The following is a 12790-nucleotide window of genomic DNA, read 5'->3' on the forward strand; positions in this document are numbered from 1 at the left end:
TGCCGAGATTCGTCCTCCTCCTCTTCCGGAGGAGCAACATGTGTACGCTCTTGAAGTATGACACATCAGCATCACAATAGTTTGCTGCAAACTGCAAACTCTATGCTCGTGCTACTATGGCATCTGCATGGGTGACCAAGGCACAAAATGTGAGAGCACACTTCTTCCTGTTCATCTTGTACAAGGAGGGAGGGATTAGACAAGTACATTATGGGAGGCTGACGATATTAGCCCATAACTTGTGGCCTGCCAAGCTATGCTTTTTCTTATCCTAGCCTATATTTTAATAGGAATGCTGGTAATACAAGGCCTGCAGGATTTAATTTGTCCTGTATGAGTTGTCTTTAGCAGTAGTATTGTGGGATGTATCTTCTATAAATTATTTGTGCTTAATATATTTTTTCTTAGAAATTATGAAAGACCCTGTGGCAAAATTGTCAGTTGGGTCAGTACAGAGATGGATATGTGTGACTCAGTTCCTTGTGAACTTGAGATACCTTAAAAGACCAGATCTGCCAGACCCCGCTAACCATCCTCTTGAATTAAGGAAGCAGGCCTTGTTGCACTTAACCACAAAACACCCACTTTTTCCATATCTGTGACTAGATCCAGGGCAGTAGCAGGTGTTTTATTCATGTATATTCAAAAGACATCCCAATACCACCATCCAATCAAGTATGTGTACCCACTAAATCTTAGGGTGCGAAACTCTAACTTTGACGGGACAGTAAAGACGCATAAAGAGAAATAAAAGCTGCAAGATAAGGAAGCTCGGGGCTCGAGACATTTCTAGCTTCCACTTCAAGTATTTCTTCCTGTAAGCTATTTGCTTAACTTTACTTATTCTTTCTAAGTCTCTGTTTCTAAATTTCCTACTCCAACTATGCCCCAAGGTCCCACAGGTGGAAGGAGGCTGGTCCTTCCATGCTCGCCTTTCAGGAGAAGGGAATGTGCGTATAGGTTTTTATGTCAGGTAAATCTCTCTGTATACTTAGATAAGTACAATCTACAGAACCAGATTTGTATTAATGTTAACCACGGAAGTGATTCAATCAATCTGTGTAATCATTGCTCTGTGCTTTGTGCTGTTTGCCATTTTAATATCTGTCATAATAAAACTTGTTGTAATTTGGTACTTGTGACGGCGCGTTGGGGGTCCCCCGTCTCCTGCACCCCGAAATGGCACAAACAGACTTCACCAGCCAGTAGAATGGAGGTTGTTTATTGTTCCTCCAGCACAGCGCAGCACAGATGTAATCTGGTTACAGGAACTGGGGCTAAGAGGCCTCAGTGCCCCCCTTGAGATAGGGAGTCCCAGCCCCCTCCCCAGCTCCTTCTCCCCTGCTTTTCAGACAGGAACTCACTAACTCTCTTCCAGCCCTGCCCCCCAGCCAGGGCAGCATTCCACCTTCCTTTGTTCCTCTCCATGGGGGGGGTCTGGCCACTGGTTTGCACAGTGACTCATCCTGTTTTGCTGGGTCGTGGTACCCACGGCAGCCAGTGGGGGTTACCCCAGAGCCAGCAGCATAGAAGCCAGCCAGGTACCCCCACTACGTCACAGTTCTCCCCCCTCCGAGAGCGAAATGAGCAGGGTCACTCCGCTCGTGACCTAAGGAAATTCGGGTCCTCTGCGTGGGAACCCGCCCTGGGGACATGGGTGCTCCCCTTGACTCGGGCCGGCCGTGGCGAGGCCCCACATGAGCTGGCTTCCCTCTGTCCACTCACCGCCCCGCTCCAGGGCGACTGGCACAGGCCTGTCCTCGGGGGTCACACCCACCCTTCCGCTGGCCTTGATCTCTGGCCAGGGTCTCTTGGGCCGGGGCCATGAGCCCAGCGAGCCTTCTCTGGACAGACAGGGCGGCTTCCATCCCCGATGCTCCATCCAGGGAGGACTTCCCCTCCCATAACTCTCTCAGCAAACCCAGAGGGTCCTCTATCTGGGGTAGAGACCCCCAAGCTGCTTTCCTACTGTCTTGGGCCTTCCCGCCCCTCTGGCAGGAGTCACAGGACCGGCAGTACCGCTGCACGGCTGTAAAGATTCCCGGCCAATAGAAGTGCTGGAGCAGCCTCAGTCGGGTGCTCCGGATCCCCCGGTGGCCCCCAACGGGGACATCGTGGGCCAAATACAGCAGCTTGAGGCGATACTTTCGGGGAACGACCAGCTGCCGCTGGACCCCCCATGCCCTCGCCCTCCTGGGGGGAAGCAATTCACGGAACAGGAGTCCATGCTCCTGCAGGAATCTCTCCTGGCCACCTCTCCCCCGGGGCTGAGCTGCACGGAGGCCAGCCTGGTCCCTCAGCCTCTGCAAGGAGGGGTCTGCCTGCACCTCAGCCTGGAATTCAGCTGCTGAGGCAGGAATCGGGACCTGTTCCCCACCTTTGCCTAGGTCCGGAGTCCCAGCCTGGCTGGACCCCATGTCCGCTGGGATGGGACCCTGAGGACGCTGCCAGGAGTCCTTCCCTGGACCCACGTTGTCAGCCCCCCGCTGGCTCTGGCTCCGGGTAGTGACTAGAGCCCGCTGGGATTCATGGGGCCACTCCTCTAGGTCATTCCCCATCAGCACCTCGGTGGGCAAGTGCGGGTGCACCCCCACTTCCTTGAGGCCTTCCTTCGCCCCCCATTTCAGATGCACCCGGGCTACAGGCACCTTAAACGGGGACCCATCTATGCCCTTCAGGTTCAGCTGCGTGTGGGGTAGTATCCGGTCTGGGGCCACTATGTCGGATCGGGCCAGAGTCACCTCTGCCCCCGTGTCCTAGAAGCCCATAACCTTCCTACCATCCACCTCCAGGGGTATGAGGCACTCGCTCCGCAGGGGCCGTCCTGCCCCCACCCGGTACACAGAGAAATCCGCCTCCTGAGAATCAGACCTCCCAGGGGAGGTGCACTGAGCATCCTTCCCCTCTCTCTGAGCTGAGGTTTGCCTGCCAGCCCCTGCCTCTGGGGCAGCCTGCCCTTCCTCCCGCCCCAGCCAGTTAACCCTGGAAAGTCCCCGGTCCTGGGACCTGGTGCACTGAGCCCTCTTGTGGCCTTTTTGCCCACAGCGATGGCAAGTTAGGCTTTGGGCTGTCTCCGTCCAGGCCCTGGCTGGTTCTCTGGGGCACAGACGACTTGTTCCTTGGTCTCGCCCCGTAGTTGACTCCCTCCGTCGCTCAGCCGAGATCCGGTCTCTGCGCGGTTCCTTTTCTCTCCGGGACTCCCGTTCACACCCGGACCGGCTCTCCGTGAACTCATCCGCCAGCCTCCCAGCCTCCTGGGGGTTCTCTGGTCTTCGGTCCTTGAGCCACAGCCTCAGTTTGGGTGGGCACGCTTCATAGAGCTGCTCCATCATGACCAGCTTGAGCAGCTCCTCTGCGGTCTGGGCTCCGACTCCAGACACCCACTTGCGGCAGTATTGCACCAGGCGGGAGGCCAGGTCCACATAGGTCTCCCTTGGCCCTTTCTGCACCCCCAGGAACTTCTTCCTGTACATCTCGGGGGTCAGCCCGAACTTGTGCAGCAGGGCCTCCTTGACTCGGTTGTAATCCCCTGGCTGTAGGTCCTCCAGCTGACTGAGGACTCCGGCCGCCTCCTGGTTCAGTGCGGGGACGAGCTCCTGTAGCCAGTCAGCTGGGGGGACCCGTTGCAGTCCACAGGCCCTCTCAAAGGAGCTGAGGAACCCGTCTATGTCGCCCACGTCCTTCAATTGGGCCACCGTAAGCCTCTCCAAGCACCTGGCAGCCCCGGGACCCTGGGGCCCATCCGCACTTGGCGCAGCCGGGGCCCCGCAGGTTCTCCGCTCTGCCATGGCCAGCTCATGCTGTCGCTGCCTCTCTCGATCTTGGCGCTCCTTCTCTCGATCCTGTACTTCCAATTCCTTCATCCGCAGCTGGATCTCCAGCCGCCGCAGCTCCGCTGGGCTGGTCCCTGCCCTAGATGGGCTATGGCTTGCAGGACTCCCGGGAGACGCTGTCTCATCTCTCCGTTGGGTTCCAGCGCTCCTCCCCCTCTCTGAGCCTGACACTCTCAGGGGGGGTCTGGCTGCTTCCCCTGGGGACAAGATCCTGGCCCTGTGGCTGGTCATTATCTTCCAGCTGGGTAATCAGCTGGGCCTTGGTTGCTTTCCGCACAGGCAAGCCCCTCTCTCTGCACAGCCCCACCAGCTCTTCCTTCAAGAGTCGGGCGTAGGCCATCTGCCCGCTGGTCCCCTTGGTGCAGACTCACTAGTCTAGTGCTGCAGCGCCCCACGATTCCCCGGAACCGCTTCGCTCTGCCTCCAGCACGCTTGGCTCCAGGGCTCTTGCTTCTACGGCGACTTGTCGCTTGCCGCTGGGAGCTTCATCCACGGGGTGCAGTGTATCCCACTTCTAACACCAGTGTGACGGCGCGTTGGGGGTCCCCTGTCTCCTGCACCCCGAAATGGCACAAACAGACTTCACCAGCCAGTAGAATGGAGGTTGTTTATTGTTCCTCCAGCACAGCGCAGCACAGATGTAATCTGGTTACAGGAACTGGGGCTAAGAGGCCTCAGTGCCCCCCTTGAGATAGGGGAGTCCCAGCCCCCTCCCCAGCTCCTTCTCCCCTGCTTTTCAGACAGGAACTCACTAACTCTCTTCCAGCCCTCCCCCCAGCCAGGGCAGCATTCCACCTTCCTTTGTTCCTCTCCATGGGGGGTGTCTGGCCACTGGTTTGCACAGTGACTCATCCTGTTTTGCTGGGTCGTGGTACCCACAGCAGCCAGTGGGGGTTACCCCAGAGCCAGCAGCATAGAAACCAGCCAGGTACCCCCACTACGTCACAGTACTATCCTCATTGTCAGCACGGATGCTGTTGTGGACACCCAGATCTACCTGCAGAAGGATAATTCTATGTGAACTGGGGTACAGAGGGTGAAACCTAGAACCTTGTAGTCAGATTGGCAAGGCTTACCCACAAAAATTCTATTATACCCCTTTCCCAGGTTGCATATTTGGCGAGCCATCTAGGAGATCTATGGTGGTTGCAGTACTCCCAGCATAAATTCCCTAAATTCCAAATTCCCCTAAATTCTAAATTTACTGTAGTAGCATTACCTGAGCATGCAGTCTGATTTCCTGTGTTGGTATATAGTGGAGATTTATCACCTTGTGTAACAGCTCACTCAATTATCTGGTTTAAGCCATTAATTTCCTTTGCTAAACACCTATGTTGTGGGGAGTGAGAGAGGATATGTGCAATTTAACTCTTTGCAACCATCCCCATAGGAATTGGATTTGTGTGTGCATGTTAAGGGGGATTGTAACTATTGCGTTGATTGGCCATTTTGTATTTATCACTGGTTGAGTCTGGGCCTGACAACCCGCCCTTTGGGGTTGCAGGAGAGCAGTTTTTGCACTGTCAAGTGGCCAGTGCTGGGAACCCTCACCTGGGTTTTCCTCCTTTTTAGTCTCCACAGCTTCCCCGGGCCATGGCCCCCTAGCCAGCCAGAGTGATTTTCCTCCACAGTTTGAGGACTTCCTGGATGTGGGTTTGATACCCCTTGATTCATCGATATTTTGTGGCTTTCGAGAGAAGAGTAGGATATCTACTCCTGTCCTTCTGTTTTGGATCTTCTCTTTGAAGTAATTGTGAGACCGGTCTGGGGTAATTATTTGTGTGGGCTGGACATCTCCTGATCTCGGGTTCAGGAGATTGTGTAGTTGTATTTGAATGTCTGTAGTGTTATAAGCAGGGCTTGCCAGCTGCGCGGTTCTGCGAGCTATGCATGCGCAGATCATGCGATGCCGGCTGTGCCAGCTTGTAATCTACTTGCCACGGGCAAGTAAATTACATGATTTATCGAGCCCTGGTTATAAGAGCTCTGTGTATTGCAGAGTCATTCTGAGATAAGTGGGTCAGAGCTGGCACAGAGTGCACAGATCCCCCGAGATGGGCATCTGGAATCATATGCTAATCATTATATCCAGAGGCATAGGAGCCTATGAAATGTATAGACAATATTTTGGCGTATGATGACCCATGTGGAAAGGTGAACCAGATATTCAATTCGGTAATAAAGAAACAAGAGAGGGAGCCTCGAGAAGTTAAAGGAATTGCTATGCAGTGCCTCTTAGTTGCTTACCGTATGTTAAGAGACAAGGGGTCTGGGCAGTCTGAACCGATTGAACAGCTCCAGGCAGGAATGACTGAGAAAGGAGAGGAGATTGAGAGGTGAAAAATCCGATTCTGTGACATTATGGAGATGCAAGTGACATTGACTCGTAGCGTATTGCAGGGTGAGTTGGAAATCCGAGTGTGAGAAAAGGATATTGAGGAATGGGAAGAGAGAGGAATAAAGTGTATAAGAGTTGTGTATGCTTCTAGGCTTTCAGTGGCTAGGAAAGATAGAGAAGGAAAGAATGTTAAGAAGAGGTAAGGCAGAAATCACTGAGTTGGTCCCAGTAATAGAAAGTGTACAGAGTATAAAAAGGGAAGGTTCTCCACCAGCTCCACCAGAGGGAAAACTCCCTGTAGCAATAATAACACCTGCCAAGGAAGATTTAGCCCAGGGTCTGGTCACTCACAGGATGGCAAAGGCAGCTGAGGTCTTAATGAAGGAGCTGAAGAAAGCTGATAAGCTGTTAGCAGAGAGTGATCTGACAGAGAAAGAAGGAAGTCTTCCAGCCACAGTGCTGGGGGATGAGTCAGGTTACGCAGACTCGGAGGTGGGTTTGGACACAGACACTATTCTGATAACCTCAGATTCAGAAGGGGAGGGGGTGAAAAAAGCCCCAAGAGATCAGCATCCTCTCTTATATGAAATGTTACAATCATCTCCTTCATCAACAGCACTGTTTACCGGAGCCCTACAAGATCCACAGACCCCAACTGTAAAGATTGAGGGTCCACCAGGGGATCCTCAAGACCAAACCTGATCTAAGTCAAAATTTTCCAGGCCTCAGCGTTGGTCTAGTCAGTCTAATAGCAAAAATTCACGTAATCACAGACAGGGCTACACACCTGAGTTTCAGGAAGAGCTCTGGGACTGTGCTTCTTTCTCTACAGGTGCAGCACGAAAGGCCCTTTTACAAGACTTTCAATCAACACTGCCACCCCAGAGGGGAAGTACCTCAGGGTATGTCTACACTAGCTCATTAATTCGAGCTAAGTAGGCAAATCAGGCAACCGGAGTTGCAAATGAAGCCTGAGATTTAAATATCCCTGGCTTTATTTGCATGATCCTGTCCGGACGCCATTTTTAAATCCCCCTTAGTTCGAATGAACTGCCCATGGCTACACGCGGCAGTTTAAAATTAATCCAAACTAAGTCCTCCTCATTCCACAGGGAGTAACAGTTAATCCGAACTAAGGACTAACACTCTGGGTCCTAGTGGCGCCTCCCCACAGTCTGGCACCTGAGGCAGCCGCCTCAGTTCGCCTCATGGTAAGGCCGGCCCTGCTTTCACCTAAGGTGCCTTCCACTTTCAAATTTTCAACCAGTGCCTCCCTATTTGTTAAAATCAAATCTAGAACAGCTTTGCACCCCCCCCCCCCCCCCCATAGCCTTCTCAAACTTCTGTAATAAAAAATTTTCTCCAATGCAGTCCAAGAACTTATTGGATAGTCTGTGCCCTGCTGTGTTAGTTTCCCAACAGATGTCTGGATAGTTGGAAGTCCCCCATCATTACCAAATCCTGTGCTTTGAATGATTTTGTGAGTTGTTTAAAAAAAGCCTCATCTGCCTCTTCTGCTTTGGCAGGTGGTCTGTGGTAGACTCCTAGCATGACATCACCCTTGTTTTTCATCCCTTTTAACCTAACCCAGAGACTCTCAACAAGTCTGTTCCCCTATGTCCATCTCCACCTCAGTTCAAGTGTATACATTTTTAATATATAAGGCAACACCTCCCCCTCTTTTTTCCCCACCTGTCCATCCTGAGTAAGCTGTACCCTTCTATGCCAATATTCTAACCGTGTTTATTATCCCACTAGGTCTCTCTGGGTATGTGTACACTAGTTCATTAATTTGAGCTAGGTAGGCAAATGAGGCGACTGGAGTTGCAAATGAAGCCCAGTATTTAACTATCCTGGGCTTTATTTGCATGTTCCCGTCTGGTTGCCATTTTGAAATTTCACTAGCCCGAACTCACTGCCGCGTGGCTACACGCAGCAGTGAAACGTTAATTCAAACTAAGTCCTTAGTTCAATTTAACTGTTACTCCTTGTGGATGAATCACTGCTGCGTGGCTACACACGGCAGGGAAATGTTAATTTGAACTAAGTCCTTAGTTCAATTTAACTGTTACTCCTCGTGGATGAGTCACTGCCGTGCGGCTACACATGGCAATGAAACGTTAATTTGAACTAAGTCCTCAGTTCGAATTAACTGTTACTCCTCATCCACGAGGAAACATTTCTTATGAATTTAAAATACATAATACTTTAGTAGATTATGATTATGACAGCCTCACTGATGATGAATTGGAATGTCCCAAGATAAGTTCTGGCCCTCTAGCGGTCTCACTACCACACCAGTATCTGGTGTATTGATTAACCAGGTTCGCTTTATGAATGTTCCTGCTTTATGCACCCGCTGCACAGTTTTGATCCCAGAGGGCACTGTGAACATAGCCTGGAATTCAAAGCTATCCACAGTGCTTATCTCATAGTGTAGACATGCTCTGAGGGAGTAACCCAGAGAGAGTAGTGAACGTAAGAATTGCCTGGGATGGCAAGGAAGAAGTTGGTATTACTCTGGAAGATGAGGACACGGAGGAGGAGGGGCAGGAGGACCAGGGCCAGCCGGAGGAAAAGGAGACAGAGACCATGACCCTGTCCCTGGAGCTGGTGTCTGTGAACCAGGATGTCTCCCAGTGACTTGGCTGAAGGGCTAAACCAAGAGGGTGAGGAGAAAGAGAGTGGGCTGCAGACCAAGAGAGTGAGAAGGTGGGATGAAGAACTACCAAAAGGGCATCAGACTCAGGGCCACATTATGACTTTCATGGGCCCTAGGCACTTTTGCCTTCATGGGCCCCTCCCACCATAATAATATCAATATTAAAAATTATTTTTGATATAACTTTAAATACTTCAACATTTTATTTTTTTTCTGTTTTAGGCAAAGTGTAACAGATTTTTGTGGGCCCTTAAAGTTTTGTTTTTTTCTGATGTGAGAAAAAAATTAAAACATTTTCTTCAACCCTAAAAGTTCATTTTTTTCTTCTGATTTTAAAAGAAATTAAAATATTTTCGTGGGCCCCTAAAAGTATTGTGGGCCCTAGGCACTGTGCCTACTGTGTCTTATGGATAAGCCGGCCCTGATCAGACTGAAACAGCTAGTCCCCACCGTGGCTAAAAGGAGGCTCTGCCAAGTGCTGAACAGAGGTACCCATGACAGTGCACCAAGATCTGGACCACTGGTGGATGGCACTGCTGTGGGACACACATAAGTGCATGACAGGATTAAAGACTTCAGGGAATTATCTGGATTGGGTGAGGGCCTTAAAATAATCAGTGTGTTGTGGTCACTTGCAATAAAACTAGGGTATTGGCATCTCCAATTTGTGTCTCTGTGTGTGAGAGGAGGTCTGCTTGCACTGGACAGATTTTGATGATACCTCTGGCTGAGGTAGCTCTTATTCCTGGGCGCAAGTGTGAGACACACCACAGAATGCCAGCTCAGCATGGATGATTGGGGACACAGACGCACTTTGTCCTGCATTGACTGAGGGAAAACTTCAGGAATTTACTGCAGCCAGGCATCAGCTATTATGTTTAAGTAACATGTTTGATGAAATTGTAAACAGTACAGGGACAGGTGTTTTTATTGTGTGCTACCCCACAAGGTGACACTTGCCAATTCCTTGTTCCTGACTGAACTGGTTTTTTATGTTTATTTATTTTACAGATTTCATTTTCTTCAACACCTGTTTCATATTTTGCTAGATTTTTTTTATTCTGAAATTGTTTTTAATCTCAAAAATCACAAACCATTATCACTAAAATTAACTTAATTTACTGGACCATTATTTTCAAGACTACTTAATATCTTCTTGTCCACACGTCCATGTGTGTAATCCTATTGCAGTGAGCGGGGGTTCACAGGAGAGCAGAATTTGACTCAGCATTTATTAATTGCTGTTCACATTTATGCTGGGATATGGCTGTCCTGTTTAACTGTAGGCTTCAACTTGTTACATTGAAGAGTTCTAATAACAGGATAAGAAGACTCTGTTTGATCAGGATTAGAAAGTGTGAAATGAGAAGTGCATGCAATCAGCAGCTTGGGTGCACTCCATCAGTCTTTGAATGGCACCCTTTTGATAAGATGCATGTTTTTATGGTTTAAATAAGTAAACAGTGGCCTTTCTAAATTGGCTGAAGGAACTGAGCCAAACCTTTCTTGTTGCTTTGTACACAGACAGCAATTACCTTTTTATTTGCTGAAGAAAATGTTCATGGCATGCTCTGCTGCATGTTAATTATGTTTCATGTTCTTGGATAATTATCTGTTTTCAAGCTCTCTGTTATTGGAGACCATTTTCATCACAGTATGACAAGTCTGATGTTTCATTGGGAAGACTAGTGAACAATCCAAATATCTCACTACAGGTACTTGTAGTCAGGTTTTGAATTTTAGGTCTCAAATATTAAAACACACACAGGGCTCTGTTTAGCTTCTTTTGAAATAACTGAGCTATTCAGTTGCAAAATTCATCTAATTCCATGGATATGAAGATGGAAAAGTATCACTAAGAAAGATAAGGGTTTGTGGTTTTAACCAAGACAAGCTAATGTATTAGATAGGCAAGCTAACTTGCTGTAAAGTACAAAAAATTAGCCATCAAAAGAAAAATCTAAAAACAATTGTAACCCCCAAGGACATTACCTAGATTCCTGGGGCTCTGTCTGCTGGCAGCTCAGGGAGAGGCACACTGAGTTTGCCTTGGCTCCTCCTCCCTACCAGGGTCAGAGTCTGCCCTGCAACCCATAGGGAGTGAGATGCCCCTCCCAGGGAGTTCAGGTTGGGGAGGAGAAGCCATTGTTTGAGGAGTCTGGAGCCAGCCAGGGCAAGAGGAGGGCTGCTGTGTGGGAGCCAGTAAGCCCCAGGCCTGCATGCAGGGTTTCCTGCTGAGAACTAGCCTCTAGGGACCTGAAGGCAGGATCCCTCAGCTGGTTTTTCCTTCTCCACTGATGATTCCCAGTTTGTGGAGTTTACTGGGAGGCTTCCCCAGCCAGGCTGAGTTAGCTCTCCAGCTCCCTGGGTGAGACCAGTCACCACGTGGTCAGCTCTGCTCTGTCTGCTAGTTGAGAGCTGCTGCCTGCTGTGTGTGTTTGAATGCTGGGCTAGGAGGTTATAGTTTGAATTTTGGTGCAGTTGTGTAACCTGCACCTTGAGCCTTGCAACCCTTTGTGGTGAGGGGAAATTCTGGGATCAAAGCAGCCTGATTCCTGCCTGAAGAGGATCCCTGCCAGAAGAGACCAGCCATCTGCAGTGACTGAGTCATTGCCAAACCTGAGACTCATTCATGGAGTGTGTGAGTGCACCATCTTTTAGTTAGTCAGGGAATTTGTTTGGGGATTTTATAACCTGCTGCATATTAAACCTGTGGAGGATTTATCACCTTCTCCTACTTGGGAGTCCTTTGGGTTGTACTGGACTTAGCCTAACTGCTAAACCACTGCAGAGAAGACTTTTGCGGTCATAAGTCATCAAGGGCCCCAACAAAGTACGCGTACCAACAGGACACTAATCTTACAGTTTGCTGGGCACCGGTGAACCTAAAAATAGTGTTTTACCCTGTTCTGTTATATTTGTCTCCCGTTTAATATAATTGTGTTTATTATAGTGTATGTGTTTGTGTTATTTTCTGTGAGTCTCCAACTATCTGTACATGGGGATTAGAATTTTCCTTCCAAGCTGCCCTGGTGACCCTGCCAGGAAGGAGTGAGGGGGGTGGAGGCACCGCCAAATAAATCCGTAGGAAAAAATAAAGTTGAGTGGGTGGCGGGATCCAGAAGAACCCAGACCTATCCATCAAAACCTATAAGCAGACTGGCCTTAAAGAAGGTAACCAGGGGAAAAGGGGGTGCTACACAATCTTGCCACTAAGGCATCTAAAGAAGCAGGTTTACAAAAGTATTCTATGGAGCACAAGTCCAATAAGGGATTTCACACAAGATACTCATAAGAAAACTGGGAAAACGTGGTCAGCATCAAATTACTAAAGAGCGGGAGCACAACTGGTTAAAAATCTGTATTCAAAGAATACTTACCACTGGCTCACTGTGAAACAGGAGGGTGTGTCTATTGGGGTACTTTAGAGGTCAGCCCTGGCTCTGGTACTATTCAGTGTATTCATTAATTATTTGGATAATGGAATGGAGAATATAACATCAAGCTGGGAGGGCTGGGAGCACTTTTGGAGGATGGGGGTAGAATTCAAAATAACATTGACAAATTAGGGCATTGGTGTGAAAATCAGTATGATTAAACACATGGGAAGGCAAAAATCATTTGCACTACTACCAAATGAGGAATAACTGCTTAGGCCAGGGGTCAGCAACCTATAGCTCCAGAGCCAAAAATGGCTCAATAGGGAGCCAGATATGGCTCTTTTGAAGCTCAAGCCCAGCCTCCTCCCTTGATCCCCCCCTGCTGCAGGGAGCACATGCTGGCTCTACAGCAGGCCTGGGCAAAACAATCAGGCTGTGGACACAGCAGGGAGCCCCCAGGCAGACTCCCCTGCTTGCTCCACCCCCACATGCCACACAGAAAAGCTGCTGCAGGGCCTTTTGTTTTTCACACCCTGTGAGCCAGCAGAGGGAGGAGAGAGTGGTGCCTCATGGCTGC

General features: G+C 49.5%; 1 protein-coding gene across 5 annotated transcripts in view; it reads right to left on the reverse strand.

The window, feature by feature from the left end:
- LOC102447587 (glypican-5-like) overlaps positions 1 to 12790 on the reverse strand; it is a 741836-nt gene that overhangs the window by 266347 nt on the left and 462699 nt on the right. The window lies entirely within an intron of this gene.

The sequence above is a fragment of the Pelodiscus sinensis genome, chromosome 10, assembly GCF_049634645.1.
Source record: "Pelodiscus sinensis isolate JC-2024 chromosome 10, ASM4963464v1, whole genome shotgun sequence".
Lineage (NCBI taxonomy): Eukaryota > Metazoa > Chordata > Testudines > Trionychidae > Pelodiscus > Pelodiscus sinensis.